Below are 27,659 nucleotides of genomic sequence, written 5' to 3'. Positions count from 1 at the left end.
TAAAAAATCTAGTTTTATTTACTCATCACCTTCATGGGTTTTTTTGCTTTCTTTCACTATTTTTAATCTCTTCTTTGAGTTTCAAAATTTCTACTTTGGCATTTGGTTGAGAGCTGATTAGTTGTTTTCCTAGGGTTTGTATTTAGTTTCCAATTCATTTATTTGATCTTTCTCTCTTTTGCTAATCAAAACATTTAGAGACATGTTTTTCCCCCAAAGACTGCTTTAGCTAGGTCTCATGAGTTTTGGTCTATTGTCTCATTGTTATCATTTTCTTCAATAAAATTTTCTATTGTTTCTATGATTTGTCCTTTCACTCACTGATTCTTCAGGAATAATTATTTATTTCCAATTAATTTAATTCTTTCACTAAATTATCTTTATTGAATATAATTTTTATTGCATTATGATCAGTAAACGACATGCTTGGTATTCCTGTTCTTTCTACATTTTTGGTGAGGTTTCTATGGCCCAGTACATTGCCAGGTTTTGTAAAGGAGCCACACATAGCTGAGAAATATATAAATCCATTTCTGTTTCCATTCAGCCTGAGATCTATCATCTCTAATTTTTCTAAAGTTCTATGATATTCCTGGGAGTTTTAAGGGTCAATCAATGATCAAAAGATCATTATCCTAGGAAATAGTTAACTAGATTAGGTAAAGAGTAATAAAAAGAAAGTTCTTTCTAGTTATCTTTTTTGTTGGGTTTGTCCAAGTATGAAAGGAGTTCATTAAGGTCCCCAAATATTATGGTTTGACTATCTATTTCTCCCCTGTAGTTAAATTAAATTGTTCTTCAAGAAGTTCAATGCAATGAAATTCAGTACATATATATTAAAGAGTGTTGTTGATACACTATCTATGGTGCCTTTAAGCAAGTAATATGATATAGTTTCCCTGCTTATCTCCTTTTATTGTATTTATAAATATATTTAATGTATCTTGAAATCATGGTTCCTACCTCTGCTTTTTTGAGTTGACGTAGAGCATAGTAGATGCTGCTCTGGCCCCTCCATTTTAATTGTATGTGACTCTATGCTTCAAGAGCATTTCTTGTAAATAACATACTATTGGATTCAGTTTCCTATTCTTATTCTCTTCTATTTTATGGTCAAGTTCATTCTATTCATGTTCACAGCGGATGTTTTTTATTAGGATATGTTATATTATAATATGATAAATATAAACATTTATGATAACATGATAAATATTATGGTATTTATGGTAAATATATGATATTTATTATATTATGATTGTTAACTCTATATATCCCTCCTCCCTGTTCTCTCAAATTTTTTTCTTCTCTTTGACCTCACCCCTTTTACAGATAAAAAGTGGTCCTAAAAGACAAGAACTTTGCCTCACAATTGTAATCTATAAATGAATCCATTGGTCCGTTTCTGCTCTATTGCCCCGCTTCTTTTTTCCTTGCCCCTCCCCAATTACAAGTTTTTATTCTTTTTTAAAATTTCCTTTTATTATCACCCCATCCTCCCTTCAACACTGAAAATTGTCTTTTATGATTATTTCCTTATCTGTTTTGCCCTTCCTTTTAAATACCCTTCTCCTTGCCTCCACCTGCTGGGTATAATGTATACCTATACTACTCTCCTAACTCCAGGCATTTTCATCGGCTATCCCCCATGCATGAAATATTCTCCCTTCTCTGACTCCTGGCTCCCCTTGCTTTCTCCAAGTCCCAACTAACATACCACCTTCCACAGGAAGTCTTTCTCCAGTTCCCATTAATGCTAATTCCCTCTGTTGATTATTTATAGTTTGTCCTGTATATAGCTTATTTGTACGTAGTGGTTTGCAGTTTGTCCCCCGCCACCGTACATTGTGAGCTCCCAGGGCAGGGATTGTATTTGGCCTTTCTTTGTGTCACCAACACTTAATACAGTGACTTAAACACAGTAGGTGTTTAATTATTTGTTGATTATTTTATTATTAATTGTTACTTTATAATTATATTATAATAATAAAATTATTTAAAAATTGATAATTAACTCTCTTTTTGCCCGTGTGTGCATACTCTCAATTTCCTTTGTCTGATTCAGGTGAAAGCGAGGTTCATGGTTTGTCCATTACTACCACTCCTTCCTCCATGTATGAACAGTCTTCCGGCTGTGCACTGAAATTTTGTGGGATAATAACTTCCCTTCCTTTCCTCGACCTTTCCTTTACAGCATATTCCTCATATTTTCTTGCATTTCTGTCTCCTCTTAAGACCACAAAAACAAAATAAAACAACCCTAGGCCTCCTGCCTTATTTTAAAACTTTCCCTGACCCTTGAAAACATTATCGTTCTGAAAAAGACACATTTCTTCTTTATGCTTTATTATGCAAACAATTCATACTTCCACACTCTTTTCCAACCAATCAAATCTGCTTATATGTCCACACTTCTCTTGATTCCTGCATTTCCCATTCACAGTGTCTACTAAGTTCTGTCTTTTTCATAAAAAATATTTTGAAATCCTCTCTTTCTTTAAAGATCCACTCCTCCCTACCTCCAGCCCAGTAGGATTATATTCAATTTTGCATGATAGATTGTTCACAGTTATAAGCCATTCCTTTCTATAATATCATATTCCAAGCTCTCTATCTTTTATAGTGGCAATTGCCAAGGCTTATGTGGTCTTGACTCTGGTTCTCTGGTTCTCCAACTCTTTCTCTTTAGCTGCTTGCAATATTTTTTTTTCCTTTGATCTGGAAGCCCTGGATTTCAGCTATGATATTCCTGGGAGTTCTGAGGGTCAATCAACCATCAAAGGATCATTATCCTAATGAATAGCTAACTAGATTAGGTAAAGAGTAGTAAAAAGCAAAACAGCAAACAGAAATTCTCTCCTGAAGGAAACAAGTCAGGTGTGACATAGACTAGACATCATGATTCCCTTTCCCTCCAAATTCACCCCTCTTCTGAAATTTTTTGTTACTTAGCCCCCATCCTTCCAGTCTCCCAGACTGAGAATCTCAAGATTTTTCCTTGACTTCTTTCCCTCCTTCTTCCCCATATTCCATCAGTTGTCATGTCTTGTCCATTCTACCTCTCCATCACCCTGATGCTCACTCTTTATCACTTCTCACCTGAACTATTGCAGTAGCTTGCGAATTAATTGATCTCCCTGCTTCCACTTTCTCCTACTCCAATTAATCCACAGTTGACAAAGTGATATTCCCAAAGTATCGGTCATCCTATATTTTTTACCTGCTCAGTAAACAACGGTGGCTCTTTGTGACCTCTCAGATAAAATATAAAATGACTCTGCTTGGCACTTAGAGCTCTTCCCAACTTGGTATGAACCACCTTTCTAGAATTATCATACATTCCTCCCCCTCTGTGCCTTCTGAGGTCCAGCCAAACTGGTCTTCTTTCTGAACTCATAGATGACCATTCTTCTCCAACCAGCATGCCTTTGCATGCTTCTGCCTCCTCACCTCCTCCTCTTAGAATTCTTCATTTCTTTCAAAAATCAAGTTCTACTGACTCTATGATTCCCTGATCCTGGCTTCTACTGCCCTCTGTACCACTTGGTTTTAAACTGTAAATTTCAAAATGTAAACTTTATATATATATATATATATATATATGTATATATATATGTATATATATATATACACATATATATATGTGTATGTATGTATATGTATATATATACATATATATACATGTGTGTATATATATATGTATATATATATATATACATATGTTTCATATGGTTAACCCAAGGCAAGCTCCCTGAAGGCAGGAAAGTTTTCATTTTTACCTTTGTTACTTCAGTGTTGATTGATGCACGATCTCCACTTTCTCTTATAACATATAGGAGCCTCTATGGAAATGTCCAATAGTCATTGATGAAGAATTGTTGTGATAAAAAATCTCCATATATCTGTTCCATTTTTCATCTTTTCACTGTCTTCCTTCCAGTTTCATCTTACATGCTCTGCCAATGATCTCAGAGCTGAGATAAGGCTCACAACAAACAATATCAGAGTTGAGGTGAGACTTAGGAAAGAGACTGCCATAATTGGGCTGAAGCTTAGACAAAGAAAGAATGACTGAGTTTGGATGAGACTTGAAACAAAAAAAGACCCAGAGGCTCATCCACTAACATTGAGTAGGTTCAACATGCATTTCCAGCCTCTTCATATCCTCTACATTCCAGCCAGATAAAAATTCAATTCATATTCAAAGAGCAAAGTTCTGTCTACCATTTCTCTGTCTGAGCATAAGCAGTTCCTTTTGCCTCAAATGTATCCTCTCCTGTCTCCATCTCTGTTTTTTAGAATAGCATTTGACTTGTGCTCAATGAACACATAGGGTTTTTTTTTTCAAAAGAAAACATTCCTCCTTTAAAATAATTTGAGTTACATCTCCTCTTCTCCTATTTTAAGGTCATCACCTGGGTTGAAATCTTCACAACAACATGTTTTGAAACACAGCAACAACCTCCATGTTGTCTGGCTGCCTCCATTTTCTTCTCTATCCAAACCATCCAACACAAATTCAAATGAGTCCTCCAAAAACATGTCCATGTTTTCAGGAAAAACTCATAACTCCTTAGCCTGGAGTTTTCTTCAATCTTGACTCAGCCTATTTTTTCATCTTATTTTCTACTCCTCTGTATCCTAGCCAAAGTGATCTTTTCCCTGTCCCATGTGTGGTACTGTAGAAAATTAGACTCAGATGACCTGGGTTCCAATCCACCCTCAGACACATCTTTAGCAGTGTGGTATTGGTCACTTAACCTCTCTGAGACTAAATTTCATAATCCATAAAATGAAGGGGCTAGGTTATATGCTCTCTGAGGCTCCTTCCAGCTTTAGAACTACGAATTTTTGAGTATATGATTTGAAATCAGAGTTTAGGTTCAAATCCACAGCGGATAGAGTGCCAAGCCTGGAATCAGGAAGACTTCTCTTTGTGAGTTCAAATCTGACCTCAGAAACTTCCCAGTTGTGTGACTCTAGACAAGTCACTTAACCTTGTTGGCCTCAGGTTCCTCATCTGTAAAATGAGCTGGAGAAGGGCATGGCAAACCACTCCAGTATCTTTGCCAAGAAAACCCCAAACAGAGTCACCAAGAGTTGGACACAACTGAAAAACAACTCAATGAGGTTCAAATCCCAGCTCTGCAATTTCCTACCTAAGTGACTTTGAACAGATCACTTACCCTCCCCGAGCCTCAGTTTCTTCTTCTGTAAAGTGAAGTGGTTGAGGTAGATAGCATCAGAAGTCCATTTTGACTCTATCTAGGATCCTGTGACCCAATATTCCTGCCTCTGAGCCTTTGACAGTACTGTCCCCCTGCCTCAAATGCCTTCGAACACTCTCCACTTTTCAATCCTCGCAGTACTCAAGGCTTAGTTCAAGTCCTCTCTTCTCCAGAAGGACTCTTGTGAGACTGCTCCATGTGCCCCTTACTTGCCTCCCCCTTCTCTGAGCTCTCCAGCCCTTTGTTGCCAGAACACAAACCTAGGATGATCTGGCTGGAGGGGATAGTAAAAACATCAAATTTACAATTGAAAGGCACTGAAGATTACATCGAGTCAAGAAGTTCTCAAAAGGCCAGAATGTTGGGTTAAATGCAATCAGATGAAATGAAAAAAGGAAAAATGGGCAGTATTCCACTTAGGTTCAAAGAACATTTCTCTACTGAATCAATCAATCACGGGCTGAAGAGTAAGTGGTAGGGAAGGAGAAATCTAAGGATCAACTGGAATGCCATTGCACAGAAGTATGTTTGGATTCCCTGAGAAAACTTGGTTTTACCCTGTGGGTTGTCTACAAAATATTCAGTTAATCAGTGACAATAAGTATTTATTAAATGCCTACTGTGTACCAGGCACTGTATCTACTAAGCACTAGGCATATAAAGAAAGGCAAAAAGACAGGCACTGACCTCAAGGGGCTTATAGTCTAAAGGGGGTGACAGTATGCAAAAAAATATATCTACAAAGCAAGTTATATATAAGATAAATAGAAAATAATTAAAAAAAGGAAAGCATTGAAAAGAAAGGAAAGGCTTTATGTAGAAGGTGGCACTTTAGCTAGGACTTGAGGGGAGTCAGGAAGGTCACTAGTTAAAGCAGAAGAGGAAGAGCATTCCAAGCATAGGGGACAGCCAGAGAAAGTGCCTGGTGCCAAGAGATGGAGTGTCTTATTTGTGGCCTGCTGGAGGCCAATGTTGCTAGATTGAAGAGTACGTGAAGTGGAAGAAGATTGGAAAGATGGGGGAAAAGGGGGGCTAGGTTATAACAGACTTTGAACACCAAAAAAAGGATTTTGTATTTCATCCTAGAGGTGAGAGGGAGTCACTGGAGTTTACTGAGTACAGAGGTGACATGGTCAGACCTGGGCTTTAGAAAAATCATTTTGGTGACTAAATGGAGGATGGATTGGAGTGGGGAGAGACTTGAGGCAGCATCCCCCCTACCACCACCACTAGCAGTTATTGCAATTATCCAGGCCTGGAGTGATGAAGGCCTAGACCAAGGTGGTAACAGTGTCAGAGGAGAGAAGGGATTGTATTCAGGAGATGTTGCAAAGGTAAAATCAGCAGCCATGTCAACAGCTTGGATATTGTGGGAAGAGATAGTGAAGAGTTCAAGATGGCTCCTAGGTTGTAAGCGTAAGGGACTGGGAGGATGATGATACCTTCAACAATAACAGGGAAGTTAAGAAGTGGGGAGGGTTTGGGGTGAAAGATTGTGAGATCTGTTCTGGACATGTTGAATGTGAGATATCTCTACTGACCACCCAGTTCATAATGTCTGATAGGCAGTTAGAGATGGAGATCAGAGGTCAGCTGAAAGGTTGGGGCAGGAAAGGTAAATGTGAGAATCACTAGCATCATTGAATCCATGGGAGGTGATGAGATCCTCAAGAGAAGTAATATAGAGAGAGAAGAGAAAAGGGCCCAGGATAAAACCCTGGGAGACACCACTGGCTAGAGGGTGTGATCTGGAGGAGGATCCAGCAAAGGAGACAGAGAAGGAGCAGACAGAGAAGTAGGAGGAGAACCTGGAGAGAGGAGTGTCTTGAAAACCTAGAGAGAAGAGAGTATCCAGAAGGAGAGAGTGAGTGATCAGCAGTGTACAAGGCTATCTATTTATAGGTGCCTCCGCTCTGCCTCCTGTCACTCTTTTGAATTTTCTATAGTCTGATTTCTGACCTCATCATTCAACCAAAATCATTCTCTCCAAAACTACCCCTGAACTCTCTTTGGCATCTTTGAGTTTCCCAATCCAATGGCCGTTTCTCAACCCTCTCCCTCCCCAACCTTTCTGCCACCTTTGACACTGTCAATCACCCTCTTCTCCTTAATACTCTCTCCTCTCTAGGTTTCCATGATACTTCTACATCCTGACTCTCCTCCTGCCTTCTGACCATTCCTTCTCATTGTCCTTTGTTGGATCTTCATTCAGGCCATACTTGTTCTAGGTGAGCATCCACAAGGCTCTGTCCTTGGTCCTCTTTTCTTCTTCCTCTATACTACTTCACTCAGTGACTTTATCAGCTACCATGGATTCAATAACCATCTCTATGCTGATGATTCTTAACTCTACTTATCCAACCCTAAACTTCCTCCCTATCTCCAGTCTTCTTTCAGATATCTCAAACTGGATGTCCCATAGACATCTTAAATTCACCATGTCCAAAGCTGAACTCATCATTGTCCCAAATCCTCCTCCCTTTTGAGCTTCTCCTATTATTCATTAAGGGCCGCTAGAGTGCAAACCATCTTCCTAATTATCCAGGTTTGTACCCTAGGTGTCACCCTTAACTCTTCCCTTTCTCTCATTCACTATATCTAATTCATTGTCAAGTGGTGTTGATTTTACCTTCAGAACATCTCTTACATATGGCCCTTTCTCTCCTCTAACACTGATACCCCTCTGGTGCAGGTCCTGGACTATGGCTATAGCCTGCTGCTTCATCTCCCTGACTCATCGCTCCCCACTCCAGTCTATCTTCCACTTAGCTATCAAATTAATCTTCCTAAAGGACAGATGTGACCATGTCTCTCCCTATTCAATAAACTCCAGTAGCTCCCTGTCACTTGCAGGATCAAATATAAAATCTCTTTGGCATTCAAAGCTCTTCACAACATGCCCTCCAACTGCATTTTCAGTCTTTTTACATCTTATGCCACATCCTCTGTGACCCAGTGACACTGACCTCCTCACTGTTCTTCACACAAGTCGCTCCATCTCCCAAGTCTGTACAGTTTCACTAAGTGTCCCCTCCATCCCTACTGCCACATGCCTCCCATGCTTTCCTTCCTCATCTCTGTCTCCTAGCTAAAATCCTGCTTTTTACAAGAAGCTTTTCCTAATTCTCCTTAGTTCTAGGGCCTTCCCTCTGTTTCTTTACTTTAATATTTTAATTTATCCCATCTATACCTTGTTTATAGATAGTTGCTTATATGGTGTCTCCTTCATTATATGGAGCCTCTTGAGGGCAAGGACTGTCTTTTGTCTTTCTTTACATCCTCAGTGCTTACCACAGTGCCTGGAACTAAAGAAGTGTTCAATACATATTTGTTCACTGACTGACCAATCCCCTGATCAGACTGGAGTATTGTGTTTAGTTAGGGGTACCATATGCCAGGAAAGATATAGGCTAAGCTAAAGTGGAGCTAGAGGAAGATGACAAGGATGACGAAGGAGCTGAAGGCCATCCATATGTGGATCAATGGAAGGAAATGGAGTTATCTATCCATTCTGGATTGTTGTTTGTCCTCTATTCTTTTCTTTTCTTTTTTTGCTGTTTCTTTTTGTCCATTATTCTTTTTTTTCCTTTTTTTATTGTTTCTTTTTGTCCTTCATTCTCGAAGAGGACAATGACATCAGGAAGGTGAAGCCATGACTGGCAAGTGAATTGGATTTAAGTGAGGGAGGGCTATGCAAAGTCACCAGCCTCACTTTCTCCTCTGGATTCATCTGGGCCTAGTGGAAAGAAATAGATCAGGATGACTGGAGATGGCCCCAGATACATTGGGAGACCTTGGCCTTTTTAAGCTCTTTCCCAGGTCTCAGTCTGACTGAGGAAAATCCCATTCAGTGATTAAGGCTAGGTAAGAAATAAGGCTAAGAATGGCCTCTTCTACCTTAGTAAAAAAAAAGTCATTCTGGGAAGGGAAGACTCTCAGCATTTTTCCATTGATCCTGGATAAAAAATGGGGGGAGGCGGGGAGGAGGGGGAGATCATCATTGCTGTCCCCTGGAATTTGAAAGACTTTCATTTGGAGAAGAAAGTTGACTTTTTTATCTCAGTTCCAGAGAGTAGAATTAAGAGCAGAATAGAAGAAGCAGAGAAGCGTATTTCAGCAGAGTATATAGAAACATTCCTAAGTATCAGAGCTATACAAAAGTGGAATGTGCTGCTCTGACAGCTAGTCAATTCAGTCTCTGAAATTCTTCATGAAGGAACTAGATGACCACTTGTTGGGAGGGTTGTAGAGGGAAGTTTGGTTTTGATGCAGACTAATGCATCCTTTGTATTCACTTGAAACTCAATTCAATCCAAAGAACATTTTGTCAGCATTTGCCAGCTAGTAAATAACTACTAATGAAAAAAGTCCCTGGATCAGATGGATTTAAAAGTACATTCTATCAAACATTTAGCCAATTAATACCTATGTTAGAACAGATTTTTTCTTCAACCACTGAAAAAAATGGTGCTTGACTAAATTCTTTTAGGTTTTTTGGTCCAGCCCTGAGTGTGATTGCACTGGTGTCAAGGGAACTTCAGTGAGGAAATTCTCCCTCCTACTACAGATAAGCTGTTAATTTCTGCAAGTCATAGTGTTAGAGAGATGCCTGGGACCTTAAGAGATGAGGTGGGCTGGTATAGGACCACACAGTCAGTGTGTGGCAGAGATAAAACTGAAAAGTGGTTCTTCCTCATTCCAAGAGCAGCTTTCCATTTGCTATGTTTTGCTACTTCCCTATGAAACTCCTCTTATGAGACAAGCAGAAGAGACCTGATATTCAAAATATAGAGGGATAAAGCAGAGAAAGAGAGCTAGAGACCAATTTTCCTAGTGACTATTGATGCAAATTTTAAAAATAAAATTTTAGCAAAGAAAGTACAGCAATAAGACCAAAAAAGTATTCATAATGGCCAAGTTGTATTTTTAAGAGGTAAAGATGGTTCAAGATGAAGAAAACAATTAGTATCATTATAGTTATATCAATAGATGCAAAGGTGGCCTTTGCCAAAGTAAAATATAGATTTCTACTTAAAACTCTAAAAATCATTGGCTTGAAGGAGTGCTCCTTTAACACGCTCAAAAGCACAGATCTAAAGCCAAGGACAACAGGAAAACTCTGGAAACTTTGCAAATAAATACAGGAGAAAAGCAAGGATATCCCCCTGAGATCATTGTAAAAATGCTAATTATGGCAAGAAGACAAGAGAGATAAATCAAAGTTATAAACATTGGCGTAGAGAAGACAAAATTATCCCTATTTGCAGATGACAAGATAGTTTACTTGGAAAATGAGATAATCAGCAAAAAAACTAATTGAAATTATAAATTGCTTTAGTAAAGTAGCAGAATATAAAATTAATCCATGAAACTATTCAGCATGTCTATGCAGTAGTAATAAAAACTAGGAGAAATGAGAGAAGTAGCAATTCCATTCAAAATAATAATGCATATATTATTTGATATTTTAACTTACCAAAACATACTCAGGCCTTACAACTACAAATGTTCTTTATAGAAATAAAGGAAGACTTAAACAAAGGGGAAAATATTCATTGCTCTGTCAGGATTGGGCAGTACCATGATAAAAAAAAATGACGAACCTACCTAAAACAACTTAACTGACTGAATGCTATTCTGATCAAAGTAACCTTGGTTACTTTATGGAATTAGAGAAAATAATAACCAAATAACAACCAAATCAGTAGGAGAGGGGAAAAAATTATCTAAAATCTTAAGAGAAATGATGAAAAAAATACAGAAATAAAGGGGATCTACCATTACCAAATCTTAAATTACGTTGTAAATCTGTAATCATTAAAATGTTTTCGTGCTACTTTAAAAAAAATAATAGAAAAGTAGATTAATGAAATATACTGGATAAGCAAGAAACCGGAAAACAGCTTGCATTTAAAAAGTGTTTTAAGGTTTATAAAGCTCTTTATAAATATTATCTCATTTTATCATCACATCAACCTTGGGAGGTAGGTGTTATTGTCACCCCAGTTATAGAGATGTGGAAACTGAGTCAGGTAGTAGTTAAGTGACTTGCCTAGAGTCACACAGCTAGTAAATGTTTGAGGCCCGGACTTGAAATTAGATCTTCTTAACTCCCAGGTCTAACACTCTATTCTCTGCACCACCAAACTACATCAGGGTGTAAAATTAAACAAAGAACACAAACTACTGGATGAAGGACTGAAGGAACCTCTGGGGAAACTGAAAAGTAATTCATCAGAAAAGAGATTTAGACGGATATTTTACACTGTATACCATAATAAGTTTGAGTAAGAGATCAAAATGTTAAAAGTCACATCATTTTTTATTTCATTGGAGATCAACAAGAAGTGTTTTTCAGGATTATGATTGAGAGGAGAATTCATACTCAAAGCATAGACAATATTATTGGGGCAGCTAGGTGGTGCAGTGGATAGAGCACCAGTGCAGGAGTCAGGAGGACCTGAGTCCAAATCTCACCTCAGACACTTGACACTCCCTAGCTGTGTGACCTTGGACAAGTCACTTAACCCCAATTGCCTCATCCTGGGTCATCTCCAGTCATCCTGATGAGTATCTGGTCACTGGATTCAGATGGCTCTGGAGAAGAAGTGAGGCTGGTGACCTGCACAGCCCTCCCTCACTCAAAACAAAGTCAAGTGCAAGCCATGTCATTACTTCTCTGATGGCATGGTCTTCTTTGGCAATGAAGAATGAACACACACAGATAATATTGTTAATGATAGATAAATTTGAGTATATACAAATAAAAATCTTTCTAATGACTGATATTAATGTAGTTAGATTAAGATTAAAGTTTTAAATAGGAAAAATCTGCGTCAAATACCTTTTAAGAAAATTTTATATAAATATGAGTCAACTCCACATGTATTTATTAAGTGCCTACTATATGAAAGCTGGAAGAGGCCTCACTAATCATTGTATCCAGTTCAGTTCCCTTTAAGGAAACTAAAGGTCAGAGAGAGAAACTCAGTGTATACCCAAGATCACACAGCTAGTAACCATCTGGGATGGAATTCGAACTCAGGTCTTCCAAGAGATTATTCTGAGATTTGGGACCAGAGTGATAAGGAATATGTTTGTGTCCTCAACAGACATAAGGAATTCAGCAGCAGGGGCATGTCTATGAGGGAAGATGATGACATGGATTTGAAAAATGTTCATTTGGAGGTATAGGGAGTATATCTATGTGGAGATGTACAGAAGGCAATTGGAGGTAAAGAACTGAGGTGTGTATGTTCATCTTTCATTGCCTAAAAAGACCATGCCATCAGAGAAATAATGACATGACTTGCACTTGACTTTGTTTTTTGAGTGAGGGAAGACTATGCAGGTCACCAGCCTCACTTCTCCTTCAGAGCCATCTGAATCCAGTGACCAGACAGAAATTCATCAGGATGATTGGAGATGACCCAGGAATGAGGTAATTGGGGTTAAGTGACTTGCCCAAGATCACACATCTAGTGAGTGTCAAGAGTCTGAGGTGAGATTTGAACTCAGGTCCTCTGACTCCTGCACTGGTGCTCTATCCACTGCACCACCTAGCTGCCAGGTAAAGAACTGGAGACCAAGAGAAAGATGGAGGTTTAGGAAACCCCTAAGAGAACATTTTTTTTTTTGAACCTATGGAGCTGATGAAGAGAGAGATTATAGGGAGAGAAGGAAAGAAAGGACCAGGATACAGACTGAGAGGAAACCCCCACATGGTAGCCAGGAAAAGGTAAATGAACCAGCAAAGGAGATGAATAAGGGTTCAATTCCATGTCTATTGAGAAAATCTTCAGCAGCTCTGGATTCAAGGCTGGTCCTTGGAAAGCTGCATTTCTTATGCTTCCTCTCTCTCCTCCACCTTGTCTTGGCTCCCCAGAGGAGCCTGGGCTCCCTGAAAACCAGAGCTGAACCTTGCTAGGGTAGAAACAGTCCCTGCTCTGTCCATGACATCAACACACAGCTCAGAACAGCAGAACCTGAAAACAAGGCAAAACTCAGCTTTCTTCTACAGGCAGCGCTAATTTGCTATTAGAGGTGGCTGACTAATTAGGAGTAGGATTTAATGAATTAATTGATTTAACCACATTTATTGAGTGACATTAAAAAGCAAAAGGAGGGAGGGGGCAGAGACAGCGGGACAAAAACAAAGCCTGTACCAGATTTTAGGAAAGCTGCCAAAGCAGAGCAATTCAAAGCATTGCGACAGGATGAATGATAACCAAACTCTGTGCTGGGCAGACCTAGATCCTGGCACTGCTTCTGCCCTCTGAACTGGCAATCTGAGAAACATATTGACTAGTCAGACAAAGATACATAAAAGTAAGGGCTTGGGAATCCTAGAATCCTCTGCCTGGCAGGGAGCAGGAGGGGTCATAAGAGAAAGGAAATGAGCTTTTTTATAATGCCTACTATGTTCCAGGCACTGTGCCAAACATTTTCTTTTTATACAAATATTATTCTGTTGAACTGTCACAACAGCCTTGGGAGATGGGTGCTATTATTATCCCCATTTTACAGCTGAAAAAAACTGAGGCAGGCAGAGGTCAACAGACTTGGCCAGGGCCACACATCTAGTAAGTTCCTGAGACTGAATTGGAACTCAAATTTTTCCTACCTCCAGGCCACTGAGCCACCAGCTGCTTCTCATCATGTGATCCAATCCCCTTCCTCTAGGTAGGTGAATGAAATTTTGGCCAAGATAGAGGCTCCCCTTTCCTTATTTCTCAAGAAGTAGAGAGATTCAAAGTCTTTCCTTGTTTCAATTCAGAGCAAGAAAAATGTTTACAAATCGATGCTGCTGGCTGTCAAGACATAATTCCTTATGCCTAAATCTATGTAGTCCACTTTAATTTAGGTCATTTTTCTCCTCTTGAGTTTTTCATGTACATAAAGAGGAACTGCTCCGAAAAACCTTTAAAACCCTGCCCCTTGACCTTTCTCTGTGCTGGACAGCACCTATTCCTTTAGCATTTTGTCCTAAGACCTATGTTGTTGCTGTTGTGTTGTGGTGGTGGTGGTTGAGTAGTTTCAATTGTGCCTGACTCTTCTTGACCCCATTTGGGGTTTTTTTTGGAGGAGATACTGGAGTGGTTTACCATATTTCCTCCTCCAGCTCATTTTACAGATGAGAAAACTGAGGCCAACAGGGTGAAGTGACTTGCCCAGGATCACAAAGCTAGTAGGTGTCCGAGGCCAGATTTGAACTCAGGCCTATTTTACGTGTCTTTCATTTTTATTGTTGCAACTATTCCTTGAGCCCTTAGAAAACAGAATGCCAGAACCAGGAGGGATAATCTAGTCCAGGGGTCAGTATACCATGGCCTATGGGCTACCCACTGCCTGTCATTGTATTGTCCCAAGGCTAAGAATGTTTTTAAATAATCGTCTTTAATTTTTAAAAATAAATTTAAAAAATAATTCTAAAATGAACTTTCTTCGTATTGTATTTGGGCTGTTAGTCCAATCCTCTCATTTTACAGAGGGAAAAAAACTGAAGCCAAGAGGGAGAAAATGACTTATCCAAGGTCACACAGCTAGTTAGTTGCCAGATAAGGGACTCAAAGCCAGGTCTTTGGACTCCTAGCCCACCACTCTTTCTACTGCCTGACTCCCTACTGTCTTCTCTAAAAAGTAAAACCCAATACTAGCTACCCACCATGATCCAACACAGATTCTCTTCACTGAAAATAGAAAAATAGAATGAAGGAATCTTCTCTCATTCCTTATAGGTCTCACTCAGCCTCCCAGTATTACAGTGGCTCCTTTAACCACAATACAATTTTGCTTCTTTCTATTTGGCTTGTGGTTGACCATGACCCCCAGGTCATTTTGTTGGTTTAGTCCATCTATCATCATTCTGTCTTTGTGGTTTTGTTTGCTGGCCTCATTCCCTCCTGAATATCTCGATGTCTGCTTCTACCACAAGTCTAGCAGGTTCTGAGCTTCTCATATCTTAGCCTGTCAAAAAAACCGAAGTGCTCTATACTCTCCAAGTTTCTATTTTGACTGCAAGGCTGAGGCAGTTGATGGTGCAGGGGATTAAAGCATAGGGCCTGGGATCTGAGTTCAAATTAAGCCTTAAAACAGCTGTGTGACCCAGGGCAAGTTGCTAACCAAAAAAAAAAACCAAACAAAAAAACCTTTGTATGCCTCAGTTTCCTCGATTGTAAAATGAGGATGATAACACCTATCCCTCATGATTGTTGTGAAGATAAAGTGAGATATTTATAAAGTAGCTAGTAAAATGTCTGGCACATTGTAGGCACTATATAAATGCTCATTTCCTCCCCTTCCATGCAATGGGTTTCCAATAGAGTCTAAGAAATGAAATATAAAGATACTCATTCCTTCAGAAGCTAACAGGCACTTTGAACACAAGCCAAATTTCCAGGAGCATTGTTTCAAGCACTTTGATCTGGCAGTCCTCTCCTCAGATCAGTTTGTGAAATGCCCATTCAGGTTGGAGCTTTTTCCAGTTCCATACCTGTCCTGTTTCTTCATGTAGGTATCTCTGAACAGCCTTGCTAAGATTCAGAAGCAGGGGCATTGCTGTAATTAGAATCCAAGAACACAGAATATATAATGTCAGCTGGAAGGGATCTTAGAACATGGAATGTCAGTTTTGGAAGGGACCTTAGACCCTAGAACAAAGGAGGAGTTAGAAGCAAGTCACCTCGGAAAAAAATCATGACATGCCAGAGCTGGAAGAGACCTTAGTCTATATGTAGCATGAGTTAAATCATCACACACAGGTCCACAGAAAAGCTACCCCAGGCACTCAAAACTATAGTTCATGAGCCCCCATCAATAGATTTACGCTTACCAGAAGCTATCCAGAAGACATTCATTCAAAGCAAAACATATTTAATCATGGAAATAAAGGAAAGGAAATAAAATGATGAGAAAATATCCCTCCACATACACATGGAGTACAATCTCCCACAGGTTACCACACCATCTGTGGATGGAGTCCATTGCAAATTCATGTCACATAATTTCAACTGGACCCTCATTTCAACAAAGCAATCCTTTTACATTTCCCTAATGGACTTGCTATCCCATTAATGACAGTGGCTGTTCCAAACCTTTTTGTCCTTCTTCAAACCTCCCATGGCCACTCCCCCCCACTCTCTCTCAGCTGAGAATCACACCTGATGCTTTGCCCAAAATATTGAGGCCAATAGTGAAAAGCCCATCTTTCTATTTTTCTTCTTTCCTTCCATGCCTCAGACGTATTCCTTCACTATCTCCACCTTCACTCCTATCTCACATGAAGAGATAGCCTCTCTCTTTGCCAAGGCAAAACTCTCTAAATGCCCCTTTAATCCCAGCCCTTTCTTTCTTCTCCAGCAGATTGCTTCCACTATCCTCTCCACTCTTTCTAGTCTTTGATCTGTCCTTATCTACTGGCTACTTCCCTAAGGAGTATGTCCACATCCACCTTATCCATAAAAATTTCACTTGATCAGACCATCTCTGCTGGCTACCATCCTATATCTCTGTTCTCCTTCTTGGTTAAAATCCTTGAGAAATCCATCGATGATGGATTCATCCACTTCTCCTCTCACTCTCTTCTGAACTCTCTGTATTCTGGCTTCTAACATCATCATTTAACCCAAACTGCTATCACCAGAGTTACTAATGATCCCTTAACTGCCCAAGCCAATGGCCTCTCCTCAATTCTCATCCAGCTTGACCTCTCTGGAGTCTCTAACACTGTCAATCACCTTCTTCTCCTTGATAACTCCAGATTTTCACAATGCTGCTCTTCTATTTATCTCACTGTTCCTTGACTGAATCCTCATTCAGGTCATGCTTGCTAAGCATGGGTGCTGCACCCCAAGATTGCCCTGGCCCTCTTCTCTTCTCCCTCACTTGGTGATCTTCGATGGTTTCACTTATCTGTCTCTCTCTGATTCCCAGATCTATATAGACATCCCTCGTGGCTCCCCTAAGGTCCAGTGCCATATCATCAAATGCCTTTTATTTTTTAATTTATATTATATTTATTTAATGTTTATATATATAATATGTTAAATATATTTTACATATATTTATAAATATATATTATTTATATTTTTAATTTAATTTATTTTTAATTATGTGTCCCATAGTATCTCAACATGTCCAAAGCAGAATTCACTACCTTTTCTCCAACACCCTCCCAACTCGCCCATCACTGCCCACCCCCCCCCTCAAAATATATACAATCTGCTGCCACATCTTGTCATTTCAACATTCATAACATCTCTCTTATACACCCTGTCCTCTCTCCTCACACAGCCATTCCCCAGGGGGCAGGCTCTCATATCCTATTGGCCCAACTAGTGCAATAGGCTAGTGTCTGTCTCCCTGCCATAAGTCTCTCCCCACTCCAGTTCATTCTCCACTCAGCTGCCAAAGTAACTTTGCTAAAGCACCTCATACTTGATAAACTCCAACAGCTCCCTATTACCTCTAAGATCAAATAGAAAATCCTCTGCTATGTGAAGCCTTTCATAAGGGAAGGGAGGGGGAATAAGCATTTCTATAGCACCTACTATGTGCCAGGCACCATGCTAAGTGTTTTTGTTTTTTGGAGGGGGGAAGGCAAGACAATTGGGGTTAAGTGACTTGCCCAAGGTCACACATCTAGTAAGTGCAAATGTCTGAGGCTGGATTTGAACTCAGGTCCTCCTGACTCCAGGGCTGGTGCTCTATTCACTGCACCACCTAACTACTCCTGTTTTTTACAAATATTATCATGCCTGATCTTTACAACATCCCTGAGAGGTAGGTGCTATTGTTATCCCCATTTTAAAGATGACAAAGCTGAAGCAAACAAGGTGAAGGGACTTGCCCAGGGTCACACAGCTACTAAGTATCTGAGATCAGATTTGAACTCAGGTCTTCCTGACTCCAGGCCCAGAGCTCTATCCAATGCCACAAAACCTGGTCCCTTCCTGCCTTCCTAGTCTTCTTCCACTTTACTCCACCTCCATACACCCTATCCTCTGGCAACACTGGCCTCCTCACACACGATACCACCTCCACTCATTTGTACAGGCTGTCCCCAGTGCCTTGGCATGCCTTCCTTCCTCACCTCCTTGCTTTCTGGGTTTTTTTCCAAGACTTAGCTCAAATCCTACCATTTGCAGGAGGTCTTTTCCATCTCCCTTTCCCCCAGTTCCTTCCATGTTGTGATATACATACATACATACATACATACATACATACATATATACATATATATATATGTGTGTGTGTATGAAGAGAGGGAGAAAGTGATAGATATAAAAAGAGAGATAGAGATATAGAGAAAGATAAATAGAGATTTGGAGATATGGAGATAGAGAGAGGGAGAGAGAAAGAGAGAGGGAGAGAGAAATAGAGAGATATGGAGATAAAGAGAGAGATAGAGAGATCATGCATGTGCATTGTTGTTTAGAATGTGAACTCCTTGAGATCAGGGACTATCCCCCCTCTCCGCCCCAACCATGTAAACCATGTAAAACTAAGTGTACACAGACGAAGGCCAACCAGACAGGGCTATATGTGTGCTAGGTTAACTCATACCTCTGATGGTGCAGCACCGCTGGTGCCCTCTCATGATGTCATTGCACTATTCCATCCTGGGTTTCATGTGTCTCCTCTCTGTTGGGTTCATTGTCTCTGGCCAGGTGTCTCATCTCTCTTCTTAGCCATGTTGTCTCTGCTGGGCTCTTTGTTGCTGAGTTTCCCTCTGTTATCATCTACTTGACTTCAGATCTCCTAGGCCACCTACTGGCTCTTAGCACCCCCCTAGTAAGGTATAGCACCTAGAAAAATGCTCCCTGACTAGAGCAGGGTATGAACCACAACACCTAGCCAGGCAGTTAAAAAAAGGCAACTGAAATTCTCCAGTTTAGGGCAAAATCTGTCCCTGTATCTGAGGCTGATATGAAGTCCTTGGTCCCAAACAACCACCTGACTTAGAAATTCCTTCTAATTCCTATTTTATCCCTGATTGGGATGGATCTTGAATCACCCAAATCCATCTTCCAGACCCTATTTCTTCTCTACTAGAGCTAAAACACAAAAACTGGGTGGAAGCTGGGGTACCTCACCACCAAGATCCTCTTCAATTAGAATGTAAATGAGACTGAGGAAGTCAGCAGGCCCCACATTCCTGCTTTTATTATGCATATGTACCAGCTTTAAGAGGCTTGCTCCTTTGTACTGAGTACCGGGTTAGTCTCTTTATAAATAGAACACAGAAAGCCAGGGCTTAGAGACCATTTCTCTAAACCATTGTATACCCTTGTATACAGGAAGACATAGGAGGTAGCCAAGCTGATATTCCAACTCGTTGGATATCATCAGATCCAGGATCCTTCTTGCTATATCTAGGATCATTCAATGACAGTGGGTTTCTCCTAGAGAGAATCCTCAATGTCCATGTTCATGCTATTCTGATAGTACTTTTTTCTTATCCCACTCACTGAGGGCTCATTCTATACTATGGGGAATGATGAGTTGTCTATCTCAGTCCAAATGTCTTTTCTATTTCCTAACCCTGGCCTAGGGAGTCTCTTAGTTCCCCCCCAGCTAGTCTTGCACAATGTCTCAGTCGGCTTTAAGAGTGTTGTTATGGAGGGTGATTTTTAATGCTGGGCATGGTTGCTTGTTCCGCCAATGGACAAATTTAATAAAGGCTATATGACAAGGGGTCGAGTGATGATAATGATAATAGTTGGTGAAGGGCTTTCTATAGGATTTGGGAATATCTTATATAATCATTAGAATAATAGAACATAATAGGGCACAAAGTGTTATAGCAGTAAGGACTTCAAAACTTTAGAGAGCTGGGAGGGAAGGCAATTGGCCTGAGAGGCCTTAGAGACACATTTCATCACCCACTGTCTATATGGCCTCAGGCAAGGCCCAATATAGGACTCTGTGAGCCTCAGGTTCCCCTTTGGGAAAAGAGGAAAAATAATCTCTGTAGCACCTTCCTCCCAGGGTGGTTAAGATTCCAATGAAAGAAATGGTGTAGATAAGGAATTCTTACTACCAAGGAATGTTCTCATGGGAGAAGGGGAAAGGGCCTTAGAACATGCACCACAGAAGGTCAGTCCCAGAAGGAGTCTTAGACTAGAGACCATGGAATGGATACTATGTGGTTTTCTAAAGTTGATACGTGGCATCAGAGATCCATAAGTAAAGTTTAATGCCCTCCATTTCTATTTGAATTTGACACCCCTGCCCTCGAATACAGAATGGCAGAGCTAGTAAGTATGGTCTAAGTAAGGCCTTAGACCATAGAATGCCCAGGGTGGAAGAAAACCTAAGAGTACAGAACATCCATTGTCAGTTCTGGAACACCAAACATAGAACAAGCTGGAAGAGAATCTAAGAATACAGAACATCCATTGTCAGTTCTGGAACACCAAACAGAATTCCCAAGCTGGAAGCCACCTTTAGAGATCATGTCATCAGAGAATCTGAGATCTCTAGCTGGAAAGGGCCTCAGAAGCATCTAGTCCAATTCCCCTCAATTCATAGCTGAAGAAACTGAGGCCCAGGGAGGGACAGTGACTTGCCCAAAGTCCTACATGTAGCAAGGGGCAGAAGTAGGCTTTGAACTCAGGTTCCTTAACTCCAAGAACCTCACTCTTTTCTCTGTGCCATTCTGACTCCTTTTGTATTACTAGCCCATTAAAGACTCTCTTGAGATATGGTGCTAAAGTCTTGAGGCTCTATCAGAAGAACATTGCTACCCTGTGGAGGATCTGCTTGAGAGAGAAGGGATCACTATGACCTGGGGACTCAGTCAAGGGGACATTAGCACCTTGGGGTAGGGAAGGCACATTCCTCTAAGGTCTCCATTAGACAGGCCTTAATGTTCAGTAGGCAGTTGACACATGGGATCCTCACCATGCTTTGGGATCATCATGGTCCCCAATTATCTAAATGTATTACTGCGGTCTGGGGTTCTGTCTTAGTGCCCTTAGTGCCCTTTTTGAAAAAGGGAGATATCTTTTTTAAAAAAATTTTCCATTTATTTATTTATTTATTTTAGTTATTCAAGTAAAGTCTTTTGAGGAAGTCAATGAGATAAAAACTATTTTCATAATAATACTACAGCATGTTATTTTCTATGTAGTAATTATCTTTTTTTTTTTACTGTGTTTGTCTTTTCTTTTTTTATTATTAATTTATTCATTTTCAGTGTTCTACAATCACTTCCAAATCTTAGATTTTTCCCCTCCCTCCCCCCTTCCTCACTACCTCCCCACTGCCTCCCTGAGAGGGCATACAGTTTAAAGGAAGATATCTTTTGAGGATAGGGCATAATAGTGCCCCTAATGGTTCTTATAATGGCACACTAATTCCCTTGGTAGGCAATGGAAGGCTAACATTTGGAGGTTGGGGACCCAAATAGGGGAATATGAACATCACAGACTTTCAGAATTGAAGTGAATGGTCACCAGGTCCATCCCTTTCCCTGATTAATTAATCTTCTATTCAATAGCCCTGACAAGTGGCCTTCTAGCCTCTGATTGAATACCTTTAGTGACAAAAAATTCACTATCTCACAAGGTAACTTATTCTGTTTTCAAATGAGTAGTATGGCACACCTTTCTAAAGTGTTTTCCAATACCCAAAGTACATCCACATCAATTTTCTCCTTTGATTTTCAAAACAAACCTATGAGACAGAGAGTATTATTCTCCTTGTATAAACAAAGATACAGAGACTCAAAAAGTCTGATAGAATGTCATCTCCTTCTAGGCAGGGGCTGTTTCATTCTTGTCTTCGCAGTCCCAGAATTTTGCATAGTGTCTGCCATGCTGTAGATACTTTAGAAATTCTTGATTGATTATTGCTTGCCTTCTTGTTGGAGGTGAGTAGAATGGGAGGAAAGGAGAGAAGTTTGAACTCAAAGCTTTAAAAAAACCAACGTTAAAAATTGTTTTTGCATGCAACTGGGAAATAAGATATACAGGTAATGTGGTATAGAAATCTATCTTGGTCTACAAGAAAATAGAGGAGATGGGGATAAGAGAAGGGAGGGGTGTGATAGAAGGGAGGGCATATTGGGGGAATGGGCAATCAGAATTCATGCTGTCTTGGAGTGTGCAGAGGGAAGAGATGGGGAGAAAATTTGGAACTCAAAATGTTGTGGAAATGAATGTTGAAAACTTAAAAATAAATAAATTTTTTAAAAAAGAATTTTTGATTGATAGATCAAGGAAAGTTGACCAAGGTCAAGCTAATCCTTGAATCTGTCTGTTGTTGACTTCAAGTTCACCATTCTAGAGCTGAATCTGCCTCCCTATATAGCTTTCCCGCATTATTCCTGATTCTGTTTCTCTGCAATCAAGTGAAAGCCCTTCAAAGATTTGAAAATTATTCTCATCTTCTCCTTGCCCCTCTCCCCCACCCCCACCAAAATCTCTTCTCCAGGTTACCCATGCCCAGTTCCTTCAGTTGATCCCCATGTGGCATGGCTTAGAGTTCCCTCCCTCTTCTGACTCTCCTTTTCTGCATAGGCTGGATCCAGCATGTCAATTTCCTTTTCAAAATGGAACCTCTGGAGCAATGCTCCAGATACCGTCTGACCAAGGTAAGAGATAACAGGAGCATCATCCTCTAGCCCTGGACACTATCCCTCTTACTGGAGTGTGAGATCACATTGGCTGTTTGGGTTGCCACTCCACATACTGGATATATCAAACTTTCAGTCTATTAAGACCCTGAAGCTTTTCTAACATGAGGAGTTATTAAGCAGCATGCCCCCCATGGACATTATACAATTGATTTTCTATACCTAAGAGCAAGACTTTACATTGATTCCTATTTCATTTAATCTTATTAGATTCTTCCCAGTATTCCAGCCCATGGAGATCTCTTTGAATATTGATTTTTCCACTCAACATATTAGTTTCCCCTCCAAAGCTTCATGTGAGATAAAAATATGATGAAAATGGCACCCATGTTCCCCCCTTCTTCAATGTTAAAAGCATAGAATATAATAGAGCATTGTAGCATCCCACTAGAGACACCTAGGTTAGTACACACACACACACACACACACACACACACACACACACACACACACACAGAGCAGTTACCCTGACCTGGTTCACTAACAAGCAAGGAACATCCTGCATTTCTGTCATCTGCCAGACCAAAGTATAGATCAAGCAGGGATCCCCAAATCATCTTCTCAAAAATCCCATTGCATTCGTATTATAAATATTGTATTTATCCTTCGTTCTTGAAGAAGATGATGACATGACTTGCAGTTGACTTGGATTAGAGTGAGGGAGGGCTGATTCTAAAGATAATCACTGGTGAAAGACTTAGCTACCCTGATCAAGACAATGATCCAAGATAATTCCAAAGGACCCATGCTGAAAGATGCCATCTACCTCAGATACAGAAATGATGCAGTGAAGCATACCTTTTTTTTTTTTTAACTTTCTCCATTTTTATTGTTTTGCTTTGTGTTTTCTCTTGCAACATGGCTAATGTGGAAATGTTTTGCATCATTTCACATGTATAATTGATATCAAATTGCTTGCCTTCTCAAAGAGCAAAAGGGAGGGGGAGGATTTGGAATTCATTTTTTAAATGAGTGTTAAAAATTTTACGTGTAATTGGGAACTATTTAATGAAATCAATAAAAAGAACTTAAAGAAAATCTCAATGCATTCTGGAGGCATGTACATTACATTGTACATATACATGTACATTACATATACCGAATTCACTCCATGTCTGTTTTCACCAATTTGACAGTCTGTGATGGAGACAGGCAGGAATCTAACACAGGAAACAGTCTCTACTATATAGAGTACCACCTCTATATAGGTAACATTTCTATTCTTTATCACTGACAACCCACCCAATATGTCACTGACATCTGATTTTAGTCTCCCAACTAAGTGGAAAAATATCTCTAGTTAGCATAATACAGAACCTAATGATCAAAACCTTTTGAGTTCTCCATCCAGAACTCAGATCATGAAGCTCACAAAATAATCTGTCTTTAGAACTCCTCCACAAAGTCTTCCTCATAGTGATGGTGGCAAGATGACCCTGGGTTTCAAAAGGCTTATCAGTAGCATATAAATTTTGGCAGGTTTTACCCTACAAAAAAAAGCCATTGAGAACAGGCCAGAGAATAACCTGCTTTCTAAGCATCAGCCTAGATAAATCCAGACACGTTCATTACCAGTGGACTGGCTACTTGATGACAAAGTCTAGGGTCATTGCTACCTGTGCAACTAAGGAAAATATAAAGTGTCCCTCAGTCCTAGGTGGGTCTCTTCCCCTTCTGCAGTTACAACAACAGAGTGGCAGAAAAGGCAATCAAGGCAAAGGGCAAAAATCACATTATTTTGAGGCTGTATAAATTTTAAGTGAGCCTTTGGCCCTCTCAACGTGTGATCCTTGGCCCACAAAAACCAAGCAGACCCCGTTGGAGAAACTGAGTCAGAAGAGTTTTGCCATTTTTCACTCTGAAACAAACCAGTAGTTAACATACTGCAGGTAAATCAAAAAATGACTCACACACTCTCCTTGGATAGGAAAATTAAAGGGGTTGGCAGAATTGGTTTTCTCGTGCGTATAAAAGCAGCATGAAACCTAATTTCATGGGATGCTTGGTCTTCTTGCATTGCAGTGCTCATGGTAAGTATTGTAAAAAGACCGCCATGAAGATAATTGTAGCTTATGCATCAATGTTGTACCAATGTTGCAGGGGATGAGGAGGTGGAAAAATTCTATACAGAATTCATTAAGAACACTCCAAATTAAAACAACATATACTTTAGTGCTTGCTTACTTGGATAAAAAGGGCAAGGGAAGAAAATAAAATATGCAGGAAAACACGGTTCTGGAACAAGGAATGGGAGAAGCTAAAGGCTTCCATGTATATGTCAGGAATACTTACTTTGAGAAAATACAAGCTCAGGAGGCCCTGGACATGATCAGCCCCCAAAAACATCACGAAAAATGAAATCGATTATATGTTAACAGACAAACAATGACTCATTACTGATGTGGTGGTCATTCCTGATTCAGCTGTCTCTGTACAAACCAGCAACTTGTTAGGGAAAAGGTCAACATTAATCTAAAAGTAGGAGAAAATAAAAATGAGAATAATGAAATAGCTAGCTTTTATATGATGCTTTCAGGCTAGCTAATCACTTTACATATGTCATCTCCCTGGGTCCTGGCATATAATAAAGCAACAACAACCTATCCTATTTATAGCCCAAAAAAAGGGGTGGGGGGAATGTTGGGGAATGGATGGAGGAAAAGACATTAGCACCTATTAGAACAATTTCTGGGAAAAGTAAATGATGTAAATCTGTTGCCAAAATGAAATGACCAAAAGAGCCCAGAAGCCACCTTAGCCAGCAAATAGTTGATCTCCTTGCCAAATAGAAAGATATAACAGCCAAGGGTACTACGAGTTCAAATAGAAACTCCTTCACATAATCTTACAGGGGAAAAGGATGGAGGATTCTGAATAGTATTTTTTTATCCAAAAGCAAGCAACAGTGGAGGGAGAAGCAAATGGAAAGAAAACTTGGTGGGAGACCTTACTAAGCAAAGTCGCTGTGAGGGTATTTAAAAATGCAACTGGAAGGATGACAAAAAAAGGAGGAATATCAGGAAAGATCTATAAAGATGTTTATAATAAACTTTCAAGGACATTGCATAGTCCTGGACTGAGGAAATGAAAAAGATACTGAAGAAAACAAAAAGGGAAAAAGCAGTAAGACGAATCCAAGCATACAAAAAAGAGATTAATTTCAAGCGTCTTGAGGAACCAATTCTCAAGTTTTATAAAAGAGGAGAGGATTCAAAGAGTTTAGAATACATCTCAGATTATGAATATCCTGCCCCTCCCAAGAAAAAATGGTAACTGAGAGACTATCTCTAACTACTGCTCCATATGCCGATTTTCTCATCTATACAAAATTGTTCTGAAAATGCACATCTCAAGGGTATGCTTGATGAAAAAATTAGAAGGAAATAAAAAGGTTTTGCTTTCCCAAGTGATATTCCACAGTGGACTACATCTTTATCATCACACAATCAAGTAAAAGATAAAGAAAAGACAAACACCCACTGTGTTGCTCGTTGACTATTTAAAAAATCACTTCACTTGGCAGAGCAAAATGCTACCTTAAAGGCCCTCCTCCATGCTGCCTCCCATGTGTATGCCAAAATCTCCTAGGATTCCTTGAAAGATGTAATAGCAGATACAACTTTGTTCAACAATCTTCTGATTATTAAAATCATGTGAGGCCAAAAACAAAGAAATAGTTGGATCCTTGTCAAAGGTGTTTGCTGCAGTCGTGGAAGAGTCCACCTTGGAGTCAAAGTGGAAGAGGGATTTTCCATACCTGAACTCCTCCAGATGCTCATGTTTGTGGTTGACTTTGTACTCATTGTGTCATTGTAGAACTATTGTAGAGCCTTTTGAAAGAGATCTCTAATCACCTTAAAACGTTTGGTCTAACTATCTACGCAGGAAAACCCAAGTAGCCGCCCATGTCCTAGGCTAATCATTTGGGTGAACAATGTATGGAACCTGTTTATCAGTACATGTATGTCAGACAAATACCATTGAAGGGAATAGGAGGAGTACAGTGGGTTGGATTGCTGTGATCAATTACGCAGTTCTTTTAATAAACTTAAACTTCCTCTTAAAACAAAAATTCATTTTTTTAAACAGTAATATTCTTCTGGTAAGGATATATGAGTTCAAGTCAGAAGAATCAAAATTAAGGTTCATACCAAGGATCAGCCAAGGAGATACGGACAGTGGATATGTGCAGACTATGACACATTACATTCAAGGAAATTACACAAAGAAGCATGTGACAGATGCCATCAGTGTTCAATACAAGCCAGTCATGTAGCAAGAGCAAGGCATATTCCACCAGCATTCACACAATTGCAAGAGAATTTGAGGAAGGTCCCCCAGCACATTAATTGGAGCCCCTGTGGCAAATGTAGCAGATTGCATGGCCACACCCTTGGCACAAAGCCTGGTACATACTGGGCTCTTGTAAAATGCTCATTCCCTTCTCATCCTTCCCTCATATTGCTAGCAGGTCTTTCCATCCTAACTAGAGAGCTCCTGACTTCTATACTTCCACCAGTCAATTTTCCAATTTCTCTGGAGAAACTCTGACCTTCCTTTCTGGAAATAAAACCATTTTGCTATGGGAGCTGCTTCAGATAACCAGATTCTCTCTATCACTCTCCTGCTCTGCACATTCCTTTCTCAAAATCACTAAATTTTAGAATTAGAAGAGTCTGTAGTAGGTATCAACCTGCACCTGTAATAGGATTCCTTCTATTATACAGACATAGTCATCCACCCTCTACCCAAAAGTCTCCAAGAGGGGAGGAGCTCACTCTCTCCCAGGACAGCCA

This window comes from Notamacropus eugenii, chromosome X (assembly GCF_028372415.1).
Source record: "Notamacropus eugenii isolate mMacEug1 chromosome X, mMacEug1.pri_v2, whole genome shotgun sequence".
NCBI lineage: Eukaryota > Metazoa > Chordata > Mammalia > Diprotodontia > Macropodidae > Notamacropus > Notamacropus eugenii.
Note: the sequence above shows the minus strand (reverse complement) of the source record.